The sequence below is a fragment of the Vespa mandarinia genome, chromosome 19 (genome assembly GCF_050613455.1).
Source record: "Vespa mandarinia isolate Hongniang chromosome 19, ASM5061345v1, whole genome shotgun sequence".
Lineage (NCBI taxonomy): Eukaryota > Metazoa > Arthropoda > Insecta > Hymenoptera > Vespidae > Vespa > Vespa mandarinia.
Window position 1 is genome coordinate 1,885,001 of NC_140828.1, and position 7,500 is coordinate 1,892,500.

General features: G+C 31.0%; 1 protein-coding gene across 8 annotated transcripts in view; it reads left to right on the forward strand.

The window, feature by feature from the left end:
- The window catches only part of LOC118447975 (uncharacterized), a 148,229-nt gene that overhangs the window by 72,810 nt on the left and 67,919 nt on the right, over positions 1-7,500 (forward strand). Inside the window, exon 1 of one of the 8 annotated variants that reach the window (XM_085662692.1) lies at positions 6,045-6,059. The exons of 6 other annotated variants lie outside the window; for them this stretch is intronic. The gene's annotated coding sequence lies outside the window, so the exon portion shown is untranslated. Of the gene's footprint in view, positions 1-6,044; positions 6,064-7,500 lie in introns of those variants that run through there. One more of the 8 variants, XM_085662691.1, reaches the window with a different exon arrangement.

Below are 7,500 nucleotides of genomic sequence, written 5' to 3' on the forward strand. Positions count from 1 at the left end.
ACACACAAATGAGCCAGACGAAATATAATTTGTTATGAGTTACTATAAGATTATTATAAGATTTTGAACTAAATTTTTTTTCAAGACAGAGACAGAGAGAGAGAGAGAGAGAGAGAAAGAGAGAGAGGAGATGGAAGTAGAGCGATAAAATTTTGATATCAAATAATGTAATTTAACATTTTATCATTAGATAATCTCACCATTAATCTTGATCAATGCCATTAGTTACGATCTTATTCGTAATCGATGTGGATTATTAGAATCCGTGTTTTCAAGAAAGAAAGAGCGAGATAGAGATGTATGTATATATATATATATCTATATATATATATATATATATATATATATATATATATATATATATACTGTCAGCCATTACCGAGGTATATACCGCATCTTCGATCTTTCGTTCGTTGCAGTAAAACGGAAGCTGTGTGTGCACGTACGAGTCGTTAATGATCGCTATCATCTCGGATAGCTTCTGGCTATGAGAAAGAGAAGAGAGAGAGAGAGAGAGAGAGAGAGAGAGAGAGAGAGAGAGAGAGAGAGAGAGAGAAGAATTTTAATTCTAGACAAAGATATCCTATAGTGTTATCGCTTTCAACTATCTTGTACGAATTCCATGCTATTTCCATCCCTCTAAACATTTCTTTTGTATCGTCGTTCATTCATTGATCACATTTTTTTTTCATTCATAATATAATTTCACATATTATTAAATAATATTATTTCTTTAATTAATTAGAGAATTTTTTTTTAATTATTATTCATTATTACTATTGTTTTTTTTTCTATGAAACATTTGTTGTATAGTATTAGACATTAGGATTAAATGTATTATGTTCAAGTTGAGATTCTCAGAGATTTTATAAAATCTGTATACGTGTGTGTGTGTATGTGTATGTGCGTGTGTGTGAGAGAGAGAGAGAGAGAGAGAGAGAGTGAGTGAGAGAAAAAAAGAGAGAGATATAGATACTTTAATCGTATATAAAAAATGCTTTAGAGTGTTAACGTTTTCAATTACCTCGTAAGAATTTCCCACCTTTTTTATTGCATCCTTGATCGTTCATTGATAACATCTTTTCATTCATCACAGATTTTTCATTCATAAATGCTATATTATTTACTATTATTTATCGTTTATTACGAAACATCTGACATTAAATGTGTTATACGTTCAACTTGAGATTCTAAGAAATTTTATGCTAAAATGTGTCTGTGTGTGCGTGTCTGTATGCTAGAGAGAGAGAGAGAGAGAGAAGGGAAGAATGAATGTAAGGATTGCGATAATTGGTTTCGTTAGCTAAGATAAACTGCTTCTTCATGGAAATCTCAAAGAAAGAGTTAAACGAGAGAGAGAGAGAGAGAGAGAGAGAGAGAGAGAGAGACAGAGAGAGAGAGACAGAGAGAGAGAGAGAGAGAGAGAGAGAGAGATGAGAGATGAGGATAAGCAAGAGAATAAGATTATAACGAACATCCGGTAATAATAACATGCGAGATGAATAAATTGATCGTAGATCAGTTATAATGATCTACGTTGATTAAAACGTAACTTTGTCCATAAGATAAATTTTATTTCTACGATATTACGTTAGATTATTATTATTATTATTATTTTGTTTCTTCTCTTTGCGTTTTGCATAATTAATCGATTTATCGTTGGATTTCTTGGTTTGCAAGAATTTTATTTAAAAAAAAAAAAAAAAAAAAAAAAAAGAAAAGAAACCATAATCGATCGAAGTGTAATTGGAAAATCATCGTTTGTCTATGTATCTATTTATGTTCTATGTGTTTCATTTTTAAAATTGCATAAGCTTGCAGATAAAATTGTAACAGATAATTTTTAAAATTAACTATTGTTTCAGGATAGATTTGAATTTTTTTTAATATTTAGAATTTCCCTGCTGAACGAACAATTCTCCTCTGATATGTACATACGTATATATATATATATATATATATATATATATATATATATACATATATACATAATATACGTACGCACATATGGTATGGTTATTGATATATCGTGTTATAACCATTCGGGACAAATCGGCCGATACTATTACGGCGTTATACGTCGAAGTGGAAATTGAAGCGATAACTCCCATGATGTTGGAGTTCTCGGTTATCGTGGTAAAATTGTCTCGAATACGTATATAGAAGATGATCGTAATATTCGTACGTATATGCATTCATCCACTATTTTCAATGATTTATATTATTTGTCATAAATGAACAAATATAACAGATGTTTTGTAATAATCAAATAAATATATGTTTATATATATATATATACAAACACAAACATCAATATATTTATGTATACATATGTGTACGTTTTGCGTTAGGACACATAAGAATTTAATAGAAAGTAAATTTGCGAATAACAAAACGATTGCCCATTCAAAAGTTACTAAGTGATATTTTTTCTTTCTCTCTTTTCTTTCTTTTTTTGTTTTTCTTCTCTTTTTCTTTTTTTTCTTTTCTTTTTGATAACAAAAAACTACGAACCTAGAGGATGGAAGTTTCCTTACGAATTGCAAGTAAAGGAAAGAAGAAATATTAAACGAAAAGAAAAGAAAAGAAAAACAAAAAAAAAATGTAGCCGAAAACGATAGGGAAAAAGGGTAATCGATTTTTAGAATCACTTAGGGACTTTTTTGTTTATCTAGTAACTTTTTTCGTGTCTCACCTTCATTCTCTCATTTCTTTTCTTATATAATAATGGACGAACTACGTTAATGATGAGTTTTTGATGGATTTAACAAAGAGACAGAGTGTATGTGTGTGTGTGTGTGTGTGTGAGAGAGAGAAAGAGAGAGAGTAAAAAAGTGGTATAGAGAAAAATGTAATATCAAGTTCGAATTTTCAAGCTTTAATTAATGCTAATTTATGATAGCAAAGTGGATCAATAATATACGCCGAAGGGATATCTCATTGTCAGTGTTAGAACGGCCATGAGAACCTGGAAGTTATTAAAAGTCAATAGAAAGTGGGAATTACGTTCTCCCATCTCCGGTTATTCTTGTTTTCGCAGGGTGATTGGGTAAGAGATTAAGCTCTCGTTAATCGGGATTAAAGACCGAGCTTAAAGCGAATTTTCCTGGTAGTTCTTGTGAAAGCATTCGAAATCCCCGCGGCTTTTCTTTGACGCGAACGTTCGCGTCAGTGGAAAACGGGTTAAAGGAAGATCCCTTTTCTTTTTTATTATTATTGTTGTTGTTGTTGTTGTTGTTGTTGTTGTTGTTTCTTTTTCTTTTTACTATTCTTTCTTTTTCTTCATCGATGCGTTTGATTTTGCTACTTTTTTTTGTCCTTTGAGAAAATTTCATTTTTCCCCATTTTTTTTTCTCTTTCCTTTCTTTTTTTCTTTTACTTTCCTTTTCTCTTCCTTCTTTCTTTTTCTCGATGATACAGCCTAATTATTTTTCTAGATAAATTAATCAATCGATATCAGATTGAAAGGAGAAAAATCGCGTTAAACGCGAATGATTTTTAATTAAATGTGAAAATTAATTCTCGTCAATGTCACGTTCGAAAAACAAGAAGAAGAAAAAAAGAAAAGAAGAAGAAGAGAATGAAAGTGGTTGATCCATGGATCAATGGAATCCTTTTTCTTCTTTTCTTTCTTTTTGGATTTTTCTTTTCTTCCTTTCTTTATCTTTTTTTCTTTTGGAATTTTTTTTCCTCCTCTCCCAAGAATCGTTCTCTTCACCGTTGCAAATATGAAACGATGAAAAATGCATAATGCATATTCTCTATCGATCAGAGGACAAAATAAAAAAAGAAAAGGAAAAAAAAAAAAAGGTTTAACCTTTGTGAAAGTGTCAACGAACTCATGAATTCGATAAAGAATCTTTGTTACTTCGTTCGACTTCGTGAGATCGAGAGCGTACGTGAATCGACTCTTCGATCGAGAACTTTTTCGAGAAGTTTTCTTCTATGTGTCTGACAAGAAAAGGAAAAAAGAGAGACGATTGTGTGTGTGTGAGAGAGAGAGAGAGAGAGCAACGATCTTTTCCGTAAGTGCTTACATGTTTTCCAAAGCTATTATCGAACATGAAACGATTTAGAGAAATCGAAACCACAACCAGTTTCTTCCTTTAAACGATTTATATTCTATTATATGTTTCATTTTATTTATTTATTTATTTATTTATTTATTTATTTATTTATTTTTCTTTTCTTTTTGTTTTTGTTTGTTTTAATTTAAGACAAAGAAATAGAAAATAAAATGTGTTGAAGTCAAATAGAATTATCCTCTTTCTCTTTTTAAATTTATAGATATGCATATGTATATATAGACGTAAATGTATGTTTGTGTGTATGTGTGTGTGTGTGTGTGTGTGTGTTAAGATACGTGACGTATATAAAATTAAAAATGCGTATAATTCCTATACGACAATTAAATACATAGTGTTAATACGATATTAATAAATGCACGATTTGTAAAAAATTAAATATATATGATTTCTTCGAAGCCATGCACGAAAAGAGAGTGAGAAATATAAAAAAAAAAAAATGGCATTCGATTTGTATTAAATAAAAAAAAAAAGAAAAAACAGTAAAATAAAATTGAAACTCATTGAAAATGTATGAGAAAAAGAAAAAAAAAAAGAAGAAAAAAGACAACAGAGCCTTTTATTATTTTCTAAATAATATATCAGTTATATACATGGTATATGTGTCGCGTATAAAAAAAAAAAGAAAAAGAAAAAAAAAAAAGAAAAAAAGAGAAACGAAAGAAAAGATAAAAAATGAAGAAAAAAGAAAAAAAGAGAGAATTATATCCAATAGATCGAAGAGAATGTGAATGTGTATGCGTGTGTAAAGAGAGAGATAGAGATAGAGATAGAGATAGAGATAGAGAGAGAGAAAAAGAGAGAGAGAGAGAGAAAGTGAAAGAGTATCACATTTTAAAAGACCATTTGAATGATAACAGTGTCGCAAAATGTGCGTATGTATGTATGTATTTGTGTGTATATGTGTGTTAATGTGTAGACCTTCACATAGAATGTTTAGCGTCGAAAGTGAGATAGTCATCATGTATTGTACATACATACATACGTAGAAGCTTAACAAGCATAATTGGAGCAGGTGGTCGACCGGAGTTGCGGTAACTCTGCATACCTAACTACCCCAAAGGTATTCTATTCTCTATTTGTGTGTGTATGTGTGTGTGTGTGTGTGTGTATGTGTGTTTGTGTGTGCGTGTACGTATGTGCGAGACTTGCTTCTACTATTCTTGTTGTCGTTTCAGATCTCTCTCTCTCTCTCTCTCTCTTTCTAGGTCTATCTGTCTCTATCTATCTATCTCTCTCTTTTTTGTTCTTTAAGATCCTTTCATGTTCTTAGATACTTTCTCTAAATTTAAATGAATTTTATGAGAATAATATCGATCGAATAAAATCATACTCTTTGAATATTACAAAATTTATGTCTTTGAAGAATTTAAGATAATACTCAATCAGTCGATTTTAATCTCTAAATTTAATTTTAATCTCATGTTAATCTTAACGAAATTTAATCGTCAAATTTTAATTATCCTTGATCTTGATTATATATTACTACTTCTCTCTCTCTCTCTCTCTCTCTCTCTCTCTCTCTCTCTCTCTTTCTCTCTCTTTCTCTTTCTCTTTTATAATATCATTCTCGCATAACTTTCGATGTCAAACTATTTAATAATTAGTTTTAGAAGTTCACTCTTTTTTTTTTTTCTTTTTTTTTTTGAAAGAGAGAAAGAGAGAGAGAGAAAACCTAGAATTATTCCTTTTCTATTTTGTTTTTCGTTTCCTTCCATTTTTTTTTTTTTTTTTTTTTTAATATGCAATAGAATCAAAGCTAAAAATTTGGAGTACTCGTACGACCGCACTTTCTTTTAATTTTCTTTAATCGTCTTCTTCTCTTCGAGGATGACGTAGTGAAAGAAAAATAAGAAGAAGGATGAAGAAGAAAGAGGAAGAGGGGAAGAAGAAGGAGAAGGAGTTAAAGGGAAAGGGAAAGGGTGAACCCTTAACGTCGAGACACCGTGGCTCGATAATGTCTCGGGAAAGTGAGTAGGTAATTTGATTGTGCCTTAAGATACCGGAACAGGAAGCTGATGGAGTTTCGTAGAAGCTACCATCCCTGACATTGCTGTTCCGTCACCCTTCCAAGACCTTCCCTCGTTTCCCTTCCCCTTGTCTACCACCCTTCGTCCCTTACACTTTTCCTTCCATGCCAACCACCCGTTTTCGAAGCTCTCTTCTCTTCCTCGTGCCAGTCACCATTAACTCTTAAATCAACTCTTCCTCTTGCTGATAAAGTCTTGCGTTCTTTTTAAAAATAAAAAAAAAAAAGAAAAAAAAAATCACTGTCTTCAAACTCTTCACGTGTCCCTTTTACTTTTCCCATCTCTTTTTCCCTGTCTCTCTTCTCCCCCTCCTCCTCACCCACCGCCACATCACTTTTTTCTCTTCTTCTTCTTCTTCTTCTTCTTCTTCTTCTTCCTTTGGTTTCTCTCTCTCTCTTTCTTTTTTTTTTGATTCGTTTCTTCATCGATTTTTCTTTTTTTTTTCTCCTTTTTTTGATTCGTCTTTTTTCTCTCCCATTTATTAGGTCAACGACTATTAATAAAACGTGATATTTTAATAAGGAAAATAAAATGAAGACTTTATTCGATCTGACAGAAACAAATGTTAATTTAATATTTCAGTTTAAACGTTTTATTTATATGCCAGAGGGTATTTATATATATATATATATATATATATATATATATATATATTTATTTATTGTCAGCACGATTATTAATATTTTTGTGAAAGTAATCCAATCAAAAAAGTATTTATTTGAATTAATATAATTACGGTCGTTTAAATATAACTAAAAATAAATAAGATAAAAGTATCGTATATATATATATATTATTATTATTATTATTATTATTATTATTATTATTATTTTTATATTTACGTATTTAGGATATATAAAGGAAATAATGAAAATATTGAGAATATTGTTAGTTTCGTTCTAATGGGAAAAATCGATTTTTCAAAGGTAAAAAATTCTCTATATTCTTTCTTCTTGAACGTAACTCTTCCAATGTCTGTCTTTCCCTTGGCGTAACAACGCACTTTGAACAGCAAAACCGAGGGTCCTTTGATCCTTTGAACCTTTCTATCGATCCAACGCTTATTTCCATTCGTCGAGACGCGTTACGCCCATGCACGTGAGCCAGGAGAAAGAAATCGACGGAAAAGGGAAGGAAACGAAGGAGACAGAAAAAGACAGAGGGACAGAGAAACAGAAAAAGAGATATATATATATATAGAGAGAGAGAGAGAGAGAGAGAAAGGGAAAGGGAGAAAGAGAGAGATAGGCAGACAGAAAGAGATGGAAGTCAGACAGACAGAGAGAGAGAGAGAGAGAGAGAGAGAGAGAGAGAGAGAGAGAGAGAGAGATAGAGAGAAAGAGAGAGTATGAGAGTGAGAGAAAAAATAAAAGGAAAAAAGATGT